Below are 24,100 nucleotides of genomic sequence, written 5' to 3'. Positions count from 1 at the left end.
TCCTTCAATATGCATCATTCACCGTAATTCTGTGCCATCTGTATCAGTTACAGACACTACAATCCGACCGTTTTTATTAAATTATTAATTTATCTACTTTTTACGTATCTGTGTATGTATTAATTCGCAATTCTAGCGAATGATGACTGCAGGATCACAGCTACAGGTTATTATCTGCAGTGAGTTATTGCTGGGTATGAAAGCAGACGTGCGCGACTCTACCCTGAACAAAGCTGTGCATAACCTAATTACCCAAGGTGTGAGCAACTTCAGGTAAAGTCGCAACTGGGTTGCTCGTTTCGGATGCTCTTTAGAGAGCTACTTCTGAGCAGAATAACTGTTGGGTAAAGTCACAAGATGACTCCTATACCTTTGTGTATATACCACGGGAAATGCCAAAAAATATCCTCAAGCATTGTTAAAAGAGACTTAAAATGAACGAGAATGTATATCCGCTGTACAGACGCACAGAGCCTGAGGGTGGGGAAAGTACTGTCACAATAAAAGTGAGATGTTCTGTACATGGCATCGCTGTCAACGATAGCTGTGTGGTTCCGTTAATGCCCACATCCATGTCGAGTTTTGTAACTCCGCTCAGTCAGTTAAATACATTTCCAAGTAAATAAGCCTAGGCAGTTAACAGGCGATATTTATTGCGTAACAGCGGAGCTAAGCTAATATTGACACAAGGGACGAAGTGCAGATGCTTAGGGCATATCGATATGTGGGCAACAATGAAGCGGCGTGGCTGATACTGGGTTTGCTACTGTGAACAAGCGTAGAAAGAACACACTTCAAAATCATATGCGAGTCCAGCTGTACATCGAGGCCCCCGACAGTGACACATCTAAATGTGCTCCCTGCCAACGGCAAGCGCATGTACTTCACGGAGGCTAACACGCACGATCGACTAGCGACATGGCCCACTACCACCCTCGCCGCATTAATCCGTCTGTGCCAGACGGACGACTTTGACCGAACTTTTTGTTCGCGGAAGTGCCAAATTATTGCACGCCTCAAGGAAAGAATAGAAACGTCGTGTACAGGACACCCCCGGCGAAGGCGACAGATGGCCTAGGCAGAACAGGCAGAATTTATACCGCACTTGAAAACACTTTGAGTGTTGTTCTTTACGGTTGTTACTGACTCGTGTCCGGGGCCCTATTACTTTCCAGTACCTCAAAACAGTCGATGGACAAGAAAAAGCCACTCGAAGCAGTGATGCAACTTTTGGAAGAGGAAGGCCCCTGAGCCGCGTTTTTGCTCATCGGAGGAAGAACTGCCCACTCGGTGTTATAGTTTCTGCTCAACTTTGCGAGTGAGGAAAAGCCAACTAGCAATATGAGCAAGAGCAATGGTTGCGTCACCCTGTTGCGACAGTGCTAATTGATTGTATGCGACAAATGTTCGATATCACACAAGCATGCGATCGAGGCACTCGATCGAAACTTCTAAGACATCCGTGGTAACCAAATGTTGAGGGATGAAGTGCTTGCCTTGCTAGCAGGCGACTACCGACAGACGCTTCAGGTCATCGAGTGAGTCATGTCGTGTCTCAAGGCTTGGCCACTAGAACACGCGTAGACAGGTTGCACTTCAAAATAATGTGAGAATCCAGCTCTGCGTCGACCAGGAATCGGGACTCTTTGTTCAATGGCTCCTCGACATTGACGAGGGCCGCAGGACAGAGGATGCGAAGGTTTAATAAATTCTGAAAGCCGCTTCAGCAGTGTTTTAAGCTCGGAAGATAACCTAATCAATGAGGTTTATCCGAGTTTACTGCAAAATTTGAGCAACGATCAATTATTCTGTAGAAGGGCAAGAGGAGAAGGTACATGTGCCTGTCATACTGATGCGTGAGCTGGGTGTAGCAAGATTTTGTAATGACCTCAGGTTACGCATCATGGAACTGAGAAAGTACATCGTGCAGATCCTTATCGGACTGGAAGAGCAAAAGAAGAGACTGTATTTATCCAAGAATTCGTATCATCCCAGAAAACTTACCTTATAAGTTCAAACTCTTGAAGTTCCCATTGAAAATGGCCTTCTCGATCACTATTAGACGTTTAAAGTGGATGGTATTCATCTGTGCACACCATGTTCTTCGCACGGTTAGATCTACTTTTAATGGTCGCTCTATCGAGAGCCAGAAATCCTTACGTTTATGCAGAAAACAGGAAAACTTCGAAGATTGTTAAGAGAGATTTATCAAATAGTGAATTACCTTGATCAGGCAGTGACATGGAAGGAGTAGGCCCCTCTAACTTCATTTATCCGTGAAAAACAACATTGATTCTTATGTCGGTTTATGGGCAATAACGGGTCCGTTTTGAAAAACGGTTAACAAAATTAAAGTTCATTTGACGTTACAAAGATGAAGGCGGTCAAAGTGGTGAATAAGACAGCCGTTGAATTACAATAATGATAATCTCAAATCAATTCAAGGTATAAGACATTAACAATATTGCGCTATTTAAAAATTTTAAATTAAACAATTTTAAATAAACCCTCCAAATAAAGTAATAGAGCTAGTTCTAAATAATTCTCTTCAAAACGTTAGGCAGAGCCGCAAAAAGTTAACATCAAAAGATTTAGAATTAACTTAGAGCAGGGTTACAATATATATTAAATGTTTAACGGAAAACTTCTTGTGCGAAGCTGCTTCACCAAAGACCTCATGGCCGACAGCAAACTTTCATTTACAGTGCAGGTCAGATAACGTAAGATACTCAGTTTTAGCAGACAGCCAGAACGAGCGACTGTTAACAAACAGCGAGCTGCGCTGGGAAATGCTCGAGAGACGTGCACACGGCCGCAAGTGGCAAGAAGCTGTCGACCCGAAACACTCTCCCAGAAACTTAGCAAGTGCTGTTAACAAGAAGACTGATAAGTGTCTGACTGGATTACACTACAAGTAAAGGTTATAATTCCAGCATGAGTGCACCAACACAGCGGTTTCAATAAGTTGATACATCCTAGGAAATAAGCTTTGCTAACAGAGTGCTACTGAAAAGAAGCTGCAGTTTCTTCCAGGAAGGGAAACAATAAACAACTAGCTCTGGTCTTACCGCTGACTGGCATACACAGAATGCTTAGAAGTGCTGAAAAATAATGATATCAGAATCAAGCAGCTTCTAAATCATCATGAAAACAAATATTAAACAATGAAACAGCTGTTTTTCTTGCACATGCATTTTAAAACTATCATTTTTTAAACTCGATAAGGTGTAGACTCCTGATATAGCTGTGTGTGGAAATTGGGCACATTAAATAACCATAACCGGCCGTGGTGGCCGAGCGATTCTGGGGCGCTCCAGTCTGGAAACGCGCGACCGCTACGGTCGCAGGTTCGAATCCTGCGTCGGGCTTGGATGTGTGTGATGTCCTTAGGTTAGTTAGGTTTAAATAGTTCTAAGTTCTAGGGGACTGATGACCTGAGAAGTTAAGTCCCATAGTGCTCAGAGCCAAAAAACCATACCAATATTAAGGATGGACTTTTTTTTTTTTTTTTTTTTTTTTTTGAGGGAGAGAACGCTAACCAGAAGATTAAAACAAGTTACTTCAAAATCACACAGAGCAGAGAGGGCAATACGATATTCCTAAAATTACATAGCCCAAAAACAAGGGGGCCATGACGACTCAGTGAACATAAACGCGAACATCTCTTCAAACAGTTGGCGGAGCGGGAAATCGGTGCACAAAGCTGGAACAATTAGTGGCGCACATGATAATCGAACGAGACCTTTGCCTTCTGCCCAGTCGGGCCCGGAAAAGTCGTCCGCACCAAATGTCCGTTGCTCCAACCACTTGTGATGCCCCCGGCTCCACAAGTGTGAAAACTACCCGTCAACTGCAAGCGCCGTGCTCCTCGGAGGTCTCCCTCCCTCTCTCTCTCTCTCTCTCTCTCTCTCTCTCTCTCTCTCTCTCTTCTCTTTCTCTCTCTCTCTCTCACTCTGTAGACGCGTCTCTGGCGGACGCTTTTGAAGACTAGGCGAGGCAGCATCCCTTGCACAAGGGAGTAATTCACGCCACCTGGTGAGACGCCAGCTAAGAGTTATGGATGGTGAAATGAGCCGCCACGGCTCAATGTATTACAGCAGGTTTCTACTTCTCCATACACAACAAGACAATTATGATCATTTCCATGCTAGGGACACAGCAAACAGTAGTTAATTTGAAACTTCCTGGCAGATTAAAACTGTGTGCCGGACCGAGACTCGAACTCGGGACCTTTGCCAGCTGTGAGGACGGGGCGTGAGTCGTGCTTGGGTAGCTCAGTTGGTAGAGCACTTGCCCGCGAAAGGCAAAGGTCCCGAGTTCGAGTCTCGGTCCAACACACACTTTTAATCTGCCAGGAAGTTTCATATCAGCGCACACTCCGCTGTAGAGTGAAAATTTCATTCTAGTAGTTCAATTATTTGCTCCCTTTCCTGCCACATTTTGGAATTTGCTACACGGTCACGTGAAAATATTTTGCTGAGATAAACGAGTGAGTTGTGTTTTGTCAGCTTCTCCCATCCCATCAGCTCAAAATCTGGTGTTTCTTTCCCATGTCGTGCAGGTTCCTGGGCCACAAGTTGCTCACTCCTCAATTCCTCTAAGAGATAACGTTTGTGATGGCGGTTACAGATGATTAGTGAACTTCGGCGTTCACATTTCTGTATTGACAACTGCTTAACAGTAGGTAACACCGCAGGACGCAGCAAGTACGACATAAAAGCAATAATATGAATCACCAGAGAACTTCAGTAAAATATCAGACGCTGATGTCGTACTCTACGCCAGTATGCCTGAGTATATTCAGGCCTTCGTCTCGCTATAAAGCTTTCACGCACTACACTTTCTTTCTTCTGTATCTCCAACCAGTATTTATCTGGTATTCCACCAGCGGGCAACTAGATTGAGCAGAATCGATAGGTTGCCTCGATGGTAAGCGGAGCATAGACACTGAGTTGACAAAGGCCGACAGACGGGCAAATCCTTCGGTTCTAGGCCTCTTTAAACATGCTCACACCGTGACCAGGAAGAAGTTCGCCTACTTACTAGATGCACTCCTGAGTGTGCGGTTATAGTATTATGTTTACTTCAATTTTTAGTTATAGTATTGTGTTTACTTCAATTTTTACTTCCATTTCGATTTCGATACAGCTGGGATTTTTTTAAATGTTTCTAACGAGGGACTTAGCATCCGTTCGGGAATTTACCGGCTTGCAACTTCCTGGGTGAATCAGAGCATTTCCGTTTTCCAGCTTAACTCGTTTGTGAACTATCATTGTGCGTCAGCTTGAACTTTACTCCTAGCACCATGATGTGTGACTCCACATTGCACACATAACGTGCAATTTGCGTTTCTGTCCAGTGGGATGCAAAACTGTCATTAGCAATTATAGTACTACCTGATGCAGCAGGATGTGTCCGACCAACAAGTCTCCTATTGTATTCACGTGGCGACACAACGCTCTTTTCTCCTTGTATCGATTCAGTAGCAACTAATGGTCTATCTTATCTACTCAGCTACTCTTTTAACACTACACATTAACAAAGCTTATGTCCCCCCCCCCCTACCTGAACTGTTTGTCATCACTTACATATGGGGTCACACTCCAGGAAAATACTTTGAAAAACATTTCCTAAAACTTCATCTTTTAGTTGATACATCAAGTATTATCGAGGTTACCTCCTCCACAGCATAAATCTATAGTGCGTTTCAAAACCTCCTGAAATGTTGAACTTCTGCACTCGCTCAGACTCTCGGCTGACTTCTAAAAACCAAGGGATCAAGTTGCAGTAGGCTGGTGCATTTATACAAGGTGTTACCAGGATATAAGTAGGTGAGTCTCCTACCAGCTAACCTTTCGTTTGAACGTTTGTGTGAGTGTGAAGTTACAACCTTCCAAGAGAAGCTAAAGTTGCTAAGACCTGTAGTGAGATCACTCGGAGCACTAAGCGCTGTATGGAACATCTGGAGGTTCCTAACGGTTGGGCAGCATGTAGTGTTGGAGATCTACTCCCCACGTGAAATGGTACAGCACTACACAGCAGATTAGTTGTTTTGTAAACATGATGGAAGATTTAAAGTCTTCTTAGGTGACTGATTTCGTCAAGCCACATGACATTCTTAACAGTTGTCGAAGCATACTGCGTCTTCTATTCTCCTGTCCAAGTGCCGGAGTTGTTCTGGATTAGCCCCTTACACACCAACTGTGAAGCTTTTGCGAAAAATATCTTCTTCCTGCTGTTCAGATAACGAATGAGTACCAGTGTTAATGTCACGCTTCCCTGCATCAGTTGGATACGTCTTATGTCGTGAGTTGTTGCCACTACCTGTGAATCGAAATATTGGTGTACTGCCGTACGGTAATATACTTTTGAGTCTATTTCTCAGTGATAAGCTAATTATTGTTCAGTACTGACTCATAAATGATCTGGTTGTGGACTGTATTACCGCCGTTATTCGTCACTCAACACGACGCAGAAACAATATACAACCATCCCCTCCAAATTATACACAGTTCAATGCCGTCTCGCAACGCTGATTTGCACGTGACGTAACAATATCTCAGCGAAACAAACACAGACTTAAGGCTGTGGTGGGCGTATTGGCTCAAATGCCTCTGAGCACTATGGGACTTAACATCTGTGGTCATCAATCCCATAGAACTTAGAACTACTTAATTCTAACTAACCTAAGGACATCACACACATCCATGCCCGAGGCAGGATTCGAACCTGCGACCGTAGCAGTCGTGCGGTTCCGGACTGCGCGCCTAGAACCGCTAGACCACCGCGGCCGGCGGTGGGCGTATTAATACCACGAAGGGTGCTCTTGTCGAATTTGACGGCGATATCATTTCCGTGTTTAGAGCAATCCGTGCCCACGGTTGATCACAAAATGCAGGATTATCTCGCTTTGTCGCTACTAACATCAGGTGCCAAGGTGCGCTAAGGCTAAACCTCTTATCCACATTAAAGAGATTCGGTGATACTCTTCTTTCAGCTGCTTTGTTAATAACGCTCTTCCCGTACCCACCTACCGACCTCTCATAATCGAGAATGTGTCCACGCTGATCACATTTGTCTCTTCGCGCGACCCTTTTAAGTTGCGTGTATGTTGAGCACAGCTTCGCGCAGTCTACCGCTGGGTGTGTCCGATCTGTCCACATTTGGAATGGATGCAATTATCTTCCCATTTACGGAGCACAATGCTACCTCCTACACTCTCTAGAAGAGATTTCATTTTTGCCAGTTGCCAGGAAGTAGTTAATGGTTCATTTCTTGTTCACAAGGGAAATGAGGGTTTAGCGTCACGTCGGCAGAGAGGTCAATAGAGGCGGTGCGAAGTGGGGCTTCGATGGAGAAGGAAATCATCAGTGCCGTTTCATAGGAACTAACCTGGTATTCATCTTAACTGTTTTAGAGAAGCCACGGAGAACGTAAGTATGTAAGCGTGAACGGGAATGTGAACCCCTATCCTCCCGAATACGAGTACAGCGTCTTACCACTGCGTCACCGCGCTTGGTTTCACGGCTCCAACGATTTTGCGTTTTCTGTGCTACAGTCTGAAGAGAACACTAATATCTTTTTTTTTTTTTTTTTGCCCTTGTTGTCACGTCGAGGTGGTGAAGCGGGTGGCTATGACGTGGATATGTTATCTCAGCTCCGTTTTAATATCTTCCATACTGTATCGGTTGGCAGAAGAGCTCTTTACGTGTAATTCAGGCCACGTTTTTGTATTTGTGACTTTTTTATCGTAATGTGAGAGTAATGCTACACTCTAGTGAGCCCTCAGAGAACGAATTTTACCCTGTGATTTATACAGTAGAAGGCTGGTTCAGCGTTAGTGATCAGCTTCTATGGAGGATCACCATAGCATTCAGATTTACTACCAACAGTGGGACAGGTAATTTCAGCGGTTCATGACAGGTGTATTTTGGACAGCAGTATAAGTTGTAACTTACTACCGAAGAAACTTATGGGACCTTGTAAAGTAGTTAGTAAATGTACTATGTATTAGTAATCACAAACATCAACAAACCAATAGTTTGGTATTTACCTACTTCATACAATTTTATGACAGATAGCAGCTATAATGGTTCGGAAAAAGAACTCGCTTTTTCTCTGTAAAAAGCAAGATATATTAAAAACCGTCTAACATATCAAATAATTATAATCAGATAGAGTGCTGTTCTCCAAGAAAGTCGCTCAACCCAAAGCGTAAAAAATGTCACTTTAGAAGGGAATATTAGTCCACAGTAGGGATACTAATGGTCACAGAGGCAGAGAATCAGAAACCTGTCATTCTATGTGTATTTCCAGTTGAAGCGGAAATATTAAAAAGGAAACAAGAAAACGACGGAAGATTGAAGTAACTCTTGTAACTTTGATGAAAAAAGAGATAATAAAATCGCTGCACTAGAAAATGCATTTGGTAAAGCATCGTACTGCTGTCCCGAAAAGCCACAAATCGGATTTAAACCGTATCCCGCCGAGGTCTCCGATATTACGGCACAAAACCGATGACATGTTATAAAGCGTACTCCCGGGGGAACAATCGCTACCACACCCGAAAAAACTTATCCTCAAGTAATAAAATATTTGAATTGGAGAGTCGGAGACGAGAGGCTCCCAGGAGTGTTATGTGTCTCCAACTGTTCTATTAATTAAATCAGAAATACGTAGAAAGTAACTACAATAAAAAGTCAGTGGCAGTAGCAAAGTCATTTCGGGCTGTGCTGAAAATGATCCACAGAGGCGTATTGCTGCCAGAAACATCTACGAACAGCACAGCCCGTGTTATGCACCATAGCGTACACCTTAAAATTTAGAGGACAAAGTTAAGTGTAACTCAATCACTGAGCTGTTTATAATATAAATGATAAACGGTTTGTCTTCCAAACACCACGATTTCATTTTGTGTATTGTGAAAAGACGCCTCATGAACTTTCCAAATGAGAAAACTACATCAGAAGAAACAAAGGACCACTTAAAGCAACACACACACTCGCTCTCACAAACAACCATTCACGAAACGTGAAAAGACGTCAATACGGTAACATAATGCTGAATGATTTGGCGTGTACGGCATTGCTTTTACAACATAGCATATACAAGTCGAATTACTAGCAATAGATAGGCGCGTCGAATCAAAAATTACAGAATTTCTCATTCTACACGACAGATTGTGTCATTAGTAAAACAGTAAAACGATACCTGCAAAAGACGACGCAGCTCCTTACGCATTCAGTAAACCTCACTTGAAACGCTGAAATATTGTCTGTTGCCAAATTTTACCCTATTATACCACCAGTCCAACATCTGTACCTTTTTCATTCCACAATCTTTATGTAATTTTCATGTAGATGGGTGTCAGTCGAGCTTTGTATGTCATTAATCACAGGAAATTGCACGAGTATTTATGAATTTGGTGCTGTAATTATGATCCTCATGCACTCAGCATTATGATTTCGCTATGGAAAAATGTACAGCTCATGGTTCCAAGGAATTTGTACGGGTTGGTGTACTATCTCTATTAGCCTACTGTCCACACGTAATATAATAATCAAACATAGTCATTGTGGCAGTATAACAGATGGACGGACTTCGTATTAGCGTCCTATGCGCCCTAGGGGCTCCATAATTAACTGATTAAGAAACTGTATTAATACGAACTAAATTTGCCTCAATCAATCACGATCGTTTTAATCATTATTTACGACTTAAAACAGAGGTGACTGGGACGGCATCATCTAAGCTGTTCCTCCAGTACAGTGAAAAATATCTCTGATATTACTGCTGAGTTTCATTTGACTTGAGTATGAAAAACTGCACAAAACAAATCAGAAACAGACTATGGATTTGAGGTAGAGTTAGCTGGCTTGTTATGCTTGTCAGTGCCAGAGACTAGTGAAGATGTTCACCAGCTCTGATCCTAGACGCTATCTAAGAGGTGTCGCGCATTTCTGAGAGACACAATGCTAAAACACCGTTACCTAAACTTCCAGCTGCAATCAAGTAACATGTCACTTCCTCCACGTCTGAAATGAAGACGATGGTGTAATCATGCAGCTATACCCAGGAACGTATAAGAATCTGAGCTTATTCGTACGCCTACCGAAAGTTGTTCTTTCCACATAGAAATCACAAATGGACCAGGAAGGGAACAAAATCGCGGTTCAGTACGCCTTAGCCATTGATACACGCCGTTACTAGGCTTGCAGAGATAAAATGTAAATGCGTATTGAACACTGGGAGAGATTCTATTAAGGTGAACGCAAGATCCAATAAATGGAGCGGTGTATATAGATTCATCACAGCATGATTTATCAAAAAACGTTTCTAAAACGTGGATCACATTAAGAGCAAAGTAAGAAAAACGCACACTTGGTAAACGCGAATGATAATCCTTACTAAGAAACAGAAATGAAAATCAGTTATTTGAAACTAAAACTATCTGAAAAAGGGTAAGTGACGAGGCCCAAAAGATAAGTCCAGCTGATAAAGTACACCGAAGATTACATTACTTCATCTAAAACTGTTGTATTAACATGTACTTAGCTGAAGGTAAGTAGGTCACGACCTCTTTAGAAAGTTACATAAATGTCTTAACCAGTTGACGCTTTATCGGATGATATTGTCAGATGTTATTAGAAAATAACGCTTTGCTATAAGAGTGTGCGATAATTTACGCGATGAACAGAATAACGAATGCTTAGGTAGAGAGCGCCAACAGCCTTGCTTCAGTGGTAATACCGGTTCTCGTCAGATCACCGAAGTCAATCGCTGTCGCGCACGGTTAACGCTTGGGAGGATCACCGTCCAGCTCCGCCGAGCGCTCTCGTCAAGCGGGGTACGCTCATCCCCCGTGAGGCCAACTGAGGACCTGCCTCACTCAGAAGTAGTGAGTCCGGCCACGAAAACTGACAACAGCCCGGAGGACGGTATGCTCACCACATGCACCTCCTTCTCCTCATCCAGTGACGCCTGCCGGCTGAAGATGATACGGTCGGTCAGTACCGTTGGGCCTTCCGAAGCCTGCTCGGACGGAGAGAGTTGGTAGGGAACACAAACTCGTTGGAGATACGATAAGATGTTGTCAAGCAATAGAAGATATCGGTGTAGAGAATAATAACTACACTCGGAACAAATGGACGCACTGTCAAAAGACAGATTTTGCTCATTACGATGTCAAAGAGGAAAATACGGAAAACATCTCAATAGGAAGCGAAGCGGTGCAGTGAGTCCAAAGAGGCGAAGAAACCTGAAACGAGGATGTGAACAGTTCTCGAAACTAGAGGGGTAGGCAGTTGCCGTTGATGAAAGTACGACCTACATTCTCGTAGTGGTTCAGACAGCTTACGTTTCGGTAGCCAGGCCTCTGGAAAAATTAATGGTACAACGTATAAGATAATATAAATGATCCTAGAGCATTTAGTTGTGCCATAAAAGAAACTCATCAGAGAGGTTGTATCAGTCTTCCCAACGTAATCAGCAATTCACACTTATCCGCTAACGGCGAAAGGAAAATTTCCGCTACAGCACGGTGTGACACGGTAGACACTCATGTTTTAGCTGAGTAGCTATTGTACTAACTGTTGGAAAGAGAGTGCAAGTTCGGGATCTTTAGATAGTGTACCAAACACATAACTTCAAAGCGCAGAAATAACGTAATAAACAGGGGAGATCTCAGTACCGGAAAAGCCACAAAGGTAAATTTCAAACGGTAGAGGCCAAGATCGATGTACAAGAATTTTTTTCAGATAGAATCAACAGTAGGTCTAACGAAATGTATGAAGGACAAACTATTGAGAAATTATGCCAATGCTACACAAATATCAACAGAAAAATTGTGGTGCCGGGATTTAGAGAATATGTTGGGGGTTGGTGGCAGATGTGTATGGGTAGGACAAAAACAGCCGAAGCTGAACAGAGCAAGGAACACAGAATCAAGCAACATTTCGCAGGCAACCATAAATCAGAGGTCTATGTTTGTGGAGTTGTGGCTTTAAAAGCGAAAGCCAAGCATCAATGGGAGGGTGACTGGATGCATTTAAACTAACTTGCTCCAGGTAGCAGATTTTATCCGAAAAAGCCCAGTTACTAATTATGTCAGCTAAGCATAATGGTTACGTTAGGAGCGAAATATTAGTCAAGTGTTACCTAATAAACACCACAGAAATTCTACATCTTACGCAGCAAGCTGAAACAATTATCTTTTAGCTAATATTGCGGCAAGATGTGGCGCATGCATTGCAGCTAGTTGTTTGCGTTTCTCGATGACATGCTGCAGGATTTGTGCAAACGCCAGCCTTATGGAATATTCGATGTTTGCATAAATACCAGTATTCTCGAACGTTCTGTGTTTGTATACATACCTGCATTTAGAAGTGTTCAATGTTTGCATAAACAGACGCACTCTACATCCAGGAGGTCAGTTATGTTCTGGCTGATCACTGGAGTCAGTAGCAGACGCTATTCAGTTCTCAGTGTCATACTTCAGCGAAGACCCTGCCTTCCTGCTTGGACGTGACATGACAGTATAATTGATAACTGCGCTGTTTAGCATCAAATGAATTAGCTGGACAAGTGTGTTTCAATGCACCCACTCATCGGCCATTGGCTGCCCTTTCTAAAGTCATAGTTACTCAACCGGGAGTAACAGATCTTTAAGGTAGCGTAATTCTATTACGTTTATAACGTAATACGCTACCTGATCTACTGTATCCGGACACATACTGATGGACACGGAGTTTCTCCACTCTTCACCATTATAAAGGCCTTACCTCCGCTGGTGACACATACTGTGCGAAAAGTCCGTGGAGGACTGGCAGCTCATGCTTCCCAATGAAAGCGAGACGCTGGTGGTTTCACTAATAGATTCATGATTTACAATTAGTTCAAGGAACTTTCGAAGTCGGTTTTCGTGGAGTAGTTTGTGTCTATCTTCAAGCGTTTGCCGTTCAGCTCTTTCAGCATCTTCGAGACACTCTTAAGTAGGTCAAACAAATCTGTGACCATTCGTGCTGCCCCTCTTTCTATCCGTACAGTATTCCCTGATAAAACTGGTTTGTACCGATCCCAAACACAAGACCAATATTCTAGGATGGGTTACACGAATATTCTGTATCCAGACTCTTTGTGATTTTGTTCTATTCTACCTTAGAAACGGTCTGCTACCTGTCTTACAAATGAGGCCATGTGCTCGTTCCATTGTATCCTTAATTCCTTCAGTCAGGTATTTACATGACTAGACTGATTCCAACTATGACTCGTTATATTCATAAGATACTACATCTTTCCACATTTTGTAGATCCCATTTTAACATTTCCGAACATTTAAAGCTTTTTGGCAGATCTTCAGCATTTTGAAAACGTATCAAAATGTAATTGAATATTTGCGCAGATTCTTTTTGAAAACTTCACAGGATGAGTTTGTGATTACTTTACAAACTTTAGAGGATGGTGGAAAATGGTACATGTTTCAAATTGAGGTAAGGGAAACTGGTCAGTAAACGACCTTGTAGAAAAAATTGAAAATCGTTCTAACACATCTGACGGTGAAGTACGAAGCTTCTATTCACAACTTAAGAATTTTTCAGTGTAACAGTGAGTGCTACGACAGCTATATGACACTAAATTTTTTGTGATTGCCGTATACAGTCTTGAATCAACTTACTGAACTTTCAGTATGACAACAGTCAGGTTTGGTTAAATTGGCACTTTAGGATTCGGGAGTAATATTCATCCCACACTTTTGTAAAGGATACACAAACCAGGAGACATAAACGTAAATAATAAGACAGAATAATACCACCAATTCTAGAACACGCTGTCCCTCTGGTGAGGACTAACACACTCTCCAGTAGCGCAACGAAGCGTTGAGCTACAGGACTACAGGTATGTTAAGTTTCTCGATTAGACAACACTCATGGAAGAACTGAGCTGTTATAGTAATTCGGGTACAGGACAACGTACAAACCAAAGATACTCTATAAACAATAGCTGAATTGATTCAACAAAAGCCAACATTGCGCAGTGATGAAACTGAATTTAAATTATATCAGACTCTGACATAATCTCTGTAGGCAGGTGATACTATGTAGGTGATTTTTCAGGCGAAGCCAGTTCCTTGAAATTAATCGATTCGCCCTTTCGTTCGTTCTAGAACAGCAAGCGATATCCCGTTTGTAGCATTCAGACAGGAGAAAGAAGCGCTGTGGAAATATTTATTCAACCTAAGTTGAACCTAGCTCAACATTCACGTAGTTCATCACACAAAGTGAACACTTTAAATCACAAATACATAAATAATTAGCAAGAAAACACATTTGTATAATATCAAAAAGGAAAGGATGCACTATGCAAGCATTTACCCGTGTGGGGCATAGTTAACAGATGTACGAACACCTGGTTCATCCCGCAAAATACCACAAAAGTGAACAATTACATCAGTCATGTGGATGTAAACACAAAACAAACTACTTTAGTAACAGACGTAAAGAGTAAACGAGACACTATGAAGACACCTACTCCGCCTGGGTATGCCTACCTGACCTACAATCCACGTGATTCGTCACAAAGGAAGTGTCTTCGGAATAGACAATCAAATCAGTAATTTACATGGAAATAATAAGTAAATCATATTTTGAATCCTATGAGAGGAAAGAAGGCCTTTTTAAAGCATTTAGACAACGTCTTGAGACACCTGTACAAGAGGCACCAGCTCCTAACGGATTCTCATACAATGCACAAAATAGATATGTGAGTAATAGCAGTACGTGAACTCTAGTGACCCACAAACGAATAGCCCAACTTGGCCAGCCGTAGTCTTTCACTTAGTGTACCGTTTCATCCTAGACTTTGAATGTTATTGTTATGGCTAACTTCAGTTTAATTAATGCCACGACAGCTGCCGAGCCAAAATTACCTCTCAGTTAATGTCGCTAATATTTGCAGCCACTTTCCACCGTTGCTAATAATGACTTCAATTATGTTTTGCTAGGGAGACAGGAAAACTTCTGTGTTTGGTAGCTGAAATCTATTCCTGAGTACTAGACCTGTTTTACCTATTCATGTTCGACACTTTCAGTGGTCACTGAAGAGTGAATATATCCACTCTACATATGTTGATCACCCAATAAAAGAAAATCGCCCTCATAATAGGATAAAGACAGACATATCAATCTCATGCAACAACAAAGAAAAGGGAGTGCTCACCCCATGGCAAAACGGTTGGCACGGAAGGTCAGAAATGAAAAGGAAAACATCTTCAATGAAAAAAAAGGGACAACGGAACACCAACATTCAAACTAATTCAATGTCTACTTTAAAAATACGTTAAGAAAATTAACTAAAGAAAATTACGTAAATTATATAAACAAACAAACGAAAAATATAAATAAAATTACACACACACACACACACACACACACACACACACACACACAAACACGCACGCACACATACACACACACACTCAACACACACACACACAACGTCCCACTGCCCAGCATTCCTCCATCCCCTGCTCCGCTATCCGAGTGTGCCTCAGTCGGTTCCAACAATCCTTCAATAATTCCTAATTCATGTGACCAAAACAGTGCAAGAATGTGCACCATTCTCCAGTATAGATTACGTGCAAAGAATTATTTACTGGAAGAAATTTAGCACATCCAGAACAACAAATGGCTGCATTAACAGGACACAAAAATGAACGTAAGTAAAAAACACAGACATGTAACTGCAAAAAACAATAGCTAGATCCAAGCAAACTGAAAAACAATCACTACAAATCTCACATCAAAAAATGTATAGTTAAATAATTTAAAAGTATTGTAAACCACTTAAGGTGCCTGACATAAATATGCAAAACATACTTGGTATTCAAAAATAAACTTCAGTTGCTAAAGACAGCAGTATTCCTATCCATATGATAAAACATAATTGGACTTTTCAGTTAATTTGAAGCTACTGGTGGGAGTACTGAAGAGAGGATGTCATAGATGTACAAATTTATGTACAAATACTTTATAAAATACTTCATTGATCTTAGAAATAAATATTTGCTTTCACTGACTAGCTACAAAAGCCTTGCGGACGATGATAAAAGAATGCTATTTCTCAAATACCTATGTGGAGAAAGGAAGAAGAATTGGAAAAAAATGTATTCAGGTTCATAAAATACTAATTATTTCACCGTTTATGTAGACATCATTATTCTTTAGAGTGAGTGCGCGCTTAATTTGAATAAAGATATGAATCTAGTTAGCATGCGAATACCCGAAAAGTTTCACTGTTAAAAATGATAAACAATTAGCTGATTAAAAATCAAATAAAAATGTTCGTGATGTTTTTTGAGAGGAAGTGTGTCCTATAGCTGACATAATTTTTTTCCGATGAATAGAACAGTTCATACGAGAGCAACATAGTGCTGACAATATTTCTTCTTATATACTTTATAAACTACTTCATTGAGCTTAGAAATAAATATTGGTTTTGATTGACTAGCTACAAAAGCCTTGCGGACGATGGTGAAAGAATGCTATTTCTCAAATTACTTGCAATGAACTAGTAGAAGTCTAGTATTTTATCGCCCAGGCGGACGCAAAATCAACGTGATATACAGGGGACCTAACGATTGTGGAGCTCTGTGAACGAGGTTGACAATAAAGCCACACGATGACCCCTAACCTCTGTTGTACGTCTTCATGTGAACGAACCGGACATGACGCAACATGTGATGAAGGCTTAATGAAAATTCAAGTACACAGAACATAACCACTTATAGCAGGAAGCTAAGGAAAGGCCACATCCTCGGAAGTTAGCACGTTTATACCTGCCAGAGACAAAACACAACTGAAGGTAAGACAATTATAGGCGTATGTGTGGACCTTGCAAAGGTCGACGTTGTGCAACAAATGTGAAAGTAGCTGTTAAACAATTTCAGGGGTGAAATCAAAAACATGTGGTGGCCAACCTGAAAAGTGAACACATCCACAGAAAACTCTGCAGGAAGCTAGTGGGGGGACACTAAGCCTGATGTGTGACACCTCGTAGGTCGCTACATAATTTGGTTCTGAACTGAATGACTGTCAATGAGCCATAGCTAGTAGACTCCTGCCTATGTAGAATCTTGGGCTGCAGTTGGTGACACACCTTGGTCACTTCCCGGTGCCTTCAGGCACACCACCAGGCAATGTGCAGTCAAACTGACCTAACAGTGCCATAGGTCATACCCGACCGGACTGAATCCACATGACCTCACAGGAATATGAATTAAAACATTCCTTTCGTAGTCCACTTGCCAATTTTACATTTTTCTCAAAGTAACAATAGATAACAACTTAATAAAACTCTCTCAAGTTCATGATGATCTGAAAATATTCTGTTGTAATTACACTTTGTAAAGGTTAACTCAAATTAACTAGATGTTGTCCAAAATAGAAGGATCTACGCAAATAAAATCAACTATGAGATCTCATACTTACGTTCAGCTAGTGCACCCACTCCTTTGTTGTTACTCTAAATGCTGAACTCATTTTATGCTATTATGAATATTACATATTATCATCATTAATTGCTTCTAGGATGGATACTTTAAGAATCTATCATTATTGGCTAAATATATTAAAAGGAAAGCACACCTGTTAGCCACTCATTACACTTGTAACAAGTTCGTTTTAGTCAGATGGTGAGTGAATGTTCGACAGTGACGATCCATCTGTAATGTGCAGTAACTGTGACGAAAAATAAATTATACTTGCAACTTCCAATATTTAGCAGTACGTGATATGAAATTAACTAGCCATAGGGCCAACAGCATTAGCACTGAACTGTTTCATTTTGAACATTTGTGTACACGTCACATCATAAGCATGTCATTTTAATTACTTAGTACAATGTGACGTTTCGCTTTCTGCAGGAGTTTCACTATAACAGCCTGTACATTACACTTTTGTGTTTGAGAGGCTATCTAGTTCGGTAACCTGTTTGGTTCTATAAGTATTCCCTTTGTCCAGTGAAACAGAAATGTGTCATTATTTATGGTTTTCTGCTTGCATATTCACTTTCTGTTCTAGTTCCTTCTTTACAGCTATTCTTCTTTCAGTGTTCTTCTTCCGATAGCTGCCATTTGAAACTTCGTTATCACACTTCACAGCACCATAAATTAAATACACATTCTGATCTCATGTTATGGATCATATGTAACAAATCCTAGTGCTGTGGCGTGTGGAAACGAAATAGCAGTTATCAGAAGACGAACAGATTTAACAAAGGAACAAGAATTTAACGTGTAGGCCAACTTCAAGGAAATCTGGCTCTGAGAGATGCAATGGGCTAAAGCGAAATGCGTATGGCAGAAATATTGTACTTTATTCAGCTGTGATTAGACGGTCCCAAAGTAATAATTATCGACAAACCATTATACAATACGCATTTCAGGGCGACAAGATTACAAAACCTGTAACTCTTCTTCGCCTTCTCTGAAAACAGCAATGTGATAGAGGAATCAGACCTGTAAATCTTATTCGCCTTCGATGAAGATTGCAATGTTATCACAGAATTGATATCTCACCTTGAATTTTAATCCCGCTATGGAAACTTCCTTTTATTACCGCCATTGCTACTTGTATGTACAGATTGAACAATAGGGTTGAAACACTACATCCGTGTCTTACACCTTCCTTAATCCCAGCTTATTATTCTAGGTATCCCACTCTTATTATTTCTTATTCATTTTTGTACATGTGTTATCAGCCGTATTTCCCTGTAGCACACTATTACTTTTCTTTTTGAGATTATCGGACGTCTTGCACGATTTTACACGGTCGGATGCTTTTCCCAACTTGAAAGTACCATCAATGTATCTTAATTTCTCTTTAGTATTACTTCCGCTATTAATAATGACGTCGTAGCTCCATCTCTGGTATCCTTATCCTTCCAAAGGCCAAACTACTGGTAATCTAATAGATCATCAACTTCTCTTTCTGTTCTCCGGTGTACTAATTTTGTCAACGACCTTGATGTATGAGTTGTTATTTGACTGTGCGACATTTCCCGCACATAGGCGACTCCATTGTCTTCGTGATTATGTGGCTAATATTACTCGACTTTCTGATATATCTCAAGACACCAACCTGATTTGTCACGTGGTTGCCATTTCCCCCACTGATTTCCGAAATTTCGATGGAAGTTTCTGTATTCCTTCAGACGTATTTGTTTCCAGGTCTTACAGTGCTCTACTAAATTCTCACTCTAATACCAAACGCCATGTACAGTATGTGATCAAAAGTATCCGGACACCTGGCTGAAAATGACTTACAATCTAGTGGCGCCCTCCATCGGTAATGCTGGAATTCGATATGGTGTTGGCCCGCCCTTAGTCTTGATGACGGATTCCACTCTCGCAGTCATATTTTCAATCACTTGCTGGAATGTTTCTTGGGGAATGGCAGCCCATTCTTCACGGAGTGCTGCACTGAGGAGAAGTATCTAGGTCGGTCGGTGAGGCCTGGCACGAAGTCGGTGTTCCAAAACATCCCAGATGTGATCTATAGGATTCAGGTCAGGAGTCTGTGCAGGCCAGTCCATTACAGGGATATTATTGTAGTGTAACTACTCAGCCACAGGCCGTGCATTATGAACAGGTGCTCGATCGTGTTGAAAGATGAAATCGCCAGGCCAGTCCATTACAGGGATATTATTGTCGTGTAACTACTCAGCCACAGGCCGTGCATTATGAACAGGTGCTCGATCGTGTTGAAAGATGAAATCGCCATCCCCAAATTGCTCTTCAACAGAGGGAAGCAAGAAGGTGCTTAAAACATCAGTATAGGCCTGTGTTGTGATAGTGCCACGCAAAACAAGGGGTGCATGGTCCCTCCATAAAAAGCACGACCACACCATAACACCACGGCCTCCGAATTTTACTGTTTGCACTACACACGCTGGCAGATGACGTTCACCGGGCATTTGCCATACCCACACCATACCATCGGATCGTCACAATATGTACCGTAATTATTCACTCCAAACAACGTTTTTCCGCTGTTCAATCGTCCATTTTTCAAGCTCCTTGCACAAAGCGAGCCGTCGTTTGACATTTACCGGCGTGATGGGTGGCTTATGATTAGCTGCTCGACCATGAAATCCAAATTTTCTCACCTCTTGCCTAACTGTCATAGTACATTCAGTGGATCCTGATGCAGTTAGGAATTCCTGTGTGATGATCTGGATTAATGTCTGCCTATTACACATTACGACGACGGTCTCTGTCGATTAATAGACGAAGTCGGCCTGTACTATTTTATGCTGTATGTGACCCTCCACGTTTCCACTTCAGTATCACATCGGAAACAGTGGACCTAAGATGTTTAGGAGTATGGGGATCTCGCGTATGAACATACGACACATGTGGCACCCAATCACCTGACCACGGTCGAAGTCCGTGAGTTCCGCGCAGAGATCCATTCTGCTCTGTCACGATGTCTAATGACTACTGAGGTCGCTGATATGGAGTACCTGGCAGTAGGTGGCAGCACAATGCACCTAGTATGAAAAACGTGCGTTTTTGAGGGTGTCCGGATACTTTTGATCACGTAGTGTATCTACGATATCTACACCCCTATCACCTCGATCACGTCACAAAAAGTTCTCCCTGTCGCAGAGATCTTCAAGATAAGTTTTACACCAATGATCTTTCTTCTTTGATTTAACTGTCGAATCCTCAGTGCACTCTTAATTTTGTCTACCTTGCTTTTAATTTCACTGAAGACTTTTTTTGATTTTTCTATACGGTGAATTAGTCTTTCCGACGACCATTATTTTTACGATTTCTTTACTTTTTTTTCAGCAGTCGTTTTACTTTTGCTTCCGTGAACATCCTATTCATTGAATTCTCAAAAAATTTACACTTCGGTATTTCTGAATTTCTCTGAACATTGTTGTACGTCTTTCTTTCGTCTACGAATTGAAGTATTTCATATTTTACTCAATGTTTCTTCACAGTTACCTTCCTTGTATCTAAATTTTTTGTTGGAACTGGTATGTGGCGCTTTCTACTTGTTTCCACTCCCCTTTAACTGAACTACCTACTAAGGTACTCAAGGTCTGCAGCCTCAGAGAAGCTCAAGCCCATCTTGTCATCTCTACATATTTCACAGTCCCAATCCTTTGCGCACTGATTCTACCGGACTTGTCTCTAATACTGTACTTATAACCTGCTGTTCATTACTACTAATTTGTGATTCGGGTCTACATCTGCTCCTCTGTATGCCTTATAGTGTAATATCTGGCTCAGTAATCTTTTCCTGGGCATCATCTAATAATCAAGCTTGAGTCTTCTCGTGTTTCCAACCCTTTTCCAGGTTGACCACCTCTTCTTACGTCTGAACCGTTTATTTGCTGTTACAAACTGATATTTATTGCAGAACGCATTTATTATTTCTCCTCTTTCATTCCTATTACCAAGCCCATTTTCTCCGGTATCTTTTCCTTCCAATTCTTCTCTACTATCGGGTTCTAGCCACACTTCATTTTTGGTTTATCATCTCCTCTTACATAGCGATTTAGCCATTCTATTGAATGTCTCTTAATCTTCTGCTCGTGACGTAGGTTTGTATGTCTGAAATATTGTTTTTGGCATTGATTCGCTGTCGATAGTGACGAGAACAAAGCTATCATTGACGTGTTGCCCTGCCTTCCAGATCTAAACGCCATTTAGTCTGGGATTCTCTCGGTCAACGTATAGCTGAACGTCTTCAAACCCCTTTAACACTTCAGGAGCTCTGACAGGTACTGGTGCAAGAATGGGAGGCTATACCTCAGCAGCTGCTCGACCACCTGATCAAGAGTATGCGAACCCGTTGTGCGGCCTGTGTATGCGTGCATGCTGATCATATGCGATATTGATGTCGGGGTACATGCTCAGGAAGCAGTGGCGTTTGTAGTACATGTGTTTAGGGACGGTTTTCTCAACTTATCACCAATACCATGGACTTACAGATCTGTGTCGTGTGCGTTCCATATGTGCCTAACATATTAGCGCCACTTTTATGTAGTTCCACGTTGTGTGACACCACACTCTGAAATTTTCCTTAATATATGAGCATGAGTGTAGAATAGAGCTATATTTTCAGTTCATTTCTGTATTTTCTTCAGAGGTAGTCATAGGCAATTATTCTGTGCATTCTTTTAAGGAGATTTTTTTATGTGAAGTAGTACAATGTGTAGTATAGTGTGTAAAAGCATGTAGATATTTTGTGTTTCTAATTGGGTTATGGTGAAGACTCGATCCCAAATTAACATAGATAAAGAGAAAGTTCCAGAGGTTCCGGAAATCAATGAAATTCCTGATATAGAGAAGATAGCAGCTTCGTCTCAGCACGAGACAAATGCTTTAAATTTAAGTTTGGAACAGCTAAGACCTTTATCTCTGTCAGTAACGACAATATCACAAAAGCAAACGGATATGTCAACAGTGGTGCAGGATATGTTACAGAAACAAACTGATGTGTCAGTGGTGGTACAAACCGTATCACAGAAGCGAGCAGACTTGTGTCAAAAACAGATTAACATGTCAGCTGCAATTCAGGCAATAGTTAGCGAGCAACAAAAAATCTCAAATGAGATAACGGAATTGAGAAATGCGGAAATTCAGATGATTACCCAGAAATGCAAACCACTAGGTCGAAGCAGGAGGAAGTAGAAATTTCCGTAGGACAGTTCGCAGAATCTATAACTACCATAGCTTCTAGGTGTGAACAATTGACACAAGCAAATTTAAATAAGTACCAACAAGATTTCTCAGCAAAACTAGACGAATGGGCATCTGCTAAAGAACAGCAGGTGATGCAATGTATAGACTAAAGCACAAAAGAAGAGGTAAGCAAACTGCCAATTGTCAGTTTACCAATTTCCGAGAATATTAAGGAAGATATTAAGGAGGTAAAAGAACAATTAGGAGTGAATTTCAAACAATGGAGGGATGAAATAGTCCTTCTGTCGAAAATATTTCGGAAGATGTGGAACAGATTCGAGGGGTAGTAAAAGATAGTAGAAACGAGCTGCGTTAAGGAGAGCGAACGCAGTCATCGAGCCACGAATCATGTTTTTATAATGGACATGCTTCGCCTATGGGAAATGTAAGCTACGACGGGATACATGCAGTGCCGTAAGCCAATAATGTGTACGTTACAATGCTAGTGGAAGAAAAAAGGTTGAAGTATCGTCAATTTCATCCGTTTTCACCTGACGGAAAATCAGTAAACCTGGTGTATTCTCACGAGGATTTCGTGCAGGATTTCCAAGGGTATGGACTGAAGCGCGAAAGAATAGCTACGTTCCAGGTTTATCCAAGGTGGTGGTGCGTTATGGGCCACAGCTATGATTGATACGTGCGGAACCTACGAGGAATTTGATAAGGCGTTTCTCGCTAAGTGTTGGGTGGAACATAAGTTTAAATTAGCCTTGTTCCAGGTTTTCCGTGGGTTCCCTTAAGAACCCTAGCCCGAATGGGAAGGTCATGATCGAAAGTCTGTGGTCACATTAGCCGTTTACAGAGTTACTTAAACGGCTAATGTCAAATTATTTAACCATATGATCAGTAGCGAGTGATTATGAAAGCTACTCAAATTACATAAGCGGGAGAAGTTGTCAACCGCCGCAGGTACATTCCACTCAGTTATACTGTAGTAAAGCAGTAGTAATTTTTTTATTGCAAATTTGCCACCGAATTGTTTAAGGGAGGATATATCGGGCCAAAAAGAGGGCAGTACGGTATACCAGTGTATGTAAAACTCTAGTTTGGGTGCGACGAGTTGATATTGTGGTGAACGGCGTGTACCGGTTGTGAGAATCGGACGTTCTGTGGTACTAACGCATCTCTGTGTCTTACCGAACCAAAGATTTTGTTTCAGAAAATGTAGAGATCAAAAGTGTGAGACAAGGAGAGAGATTGTATTGTTATGATACGTCATTACGGTATATAGTAAATGTTCAAATAATTTTTTACACTAAATAAAACCAAATAACTAACACCAAGTATTCAAGATGTATCTATCTCCATACCGAAATTAGTTAATTATCACGGTACAGATATTGCACG

The 24,100-nt window shown here is 41.3% G+C and overlaps 1 non-coding gene across 1 annotated transcript; it reads left to right on the top strand.

The window, feature by feature from the left end:
- The first annotated feature begins 4,263 nt into the window (after nucleotides 1-4,263).
- On the top strand, nucleotides 4,264-4,338 carry Trnas-cga. Its single transcript has one exon. It is a non-coding gene; the product is annotated as a tRNA-Ser (tRNA).
- Nucleotides 4,339-24,100: the final 19,762 nt, after the last annotated feature.

This window comes from Schistocerca piceifrons, chromosome 5, assembly GCF_021461385.2.
Source record: "Schistocerca piceifrons isolate TAMUIC-IGC-003096 chromosome 5, iqSchPice1.1, whole genome shotgun sequence".
Classification (NCBI taxonomy): domain Eukaryota; kingdom Metazoa; phylum Arthropoda; class Insecta; order Orthoptera; family Acrididae; genus Schistocerca; species Schistocerca piceifrons.
The sequence above is the reverse complement of the archived record's forward strand: the minus strand, read 5'-3'. Positions and strand labels throughout refer to the sequence as shown.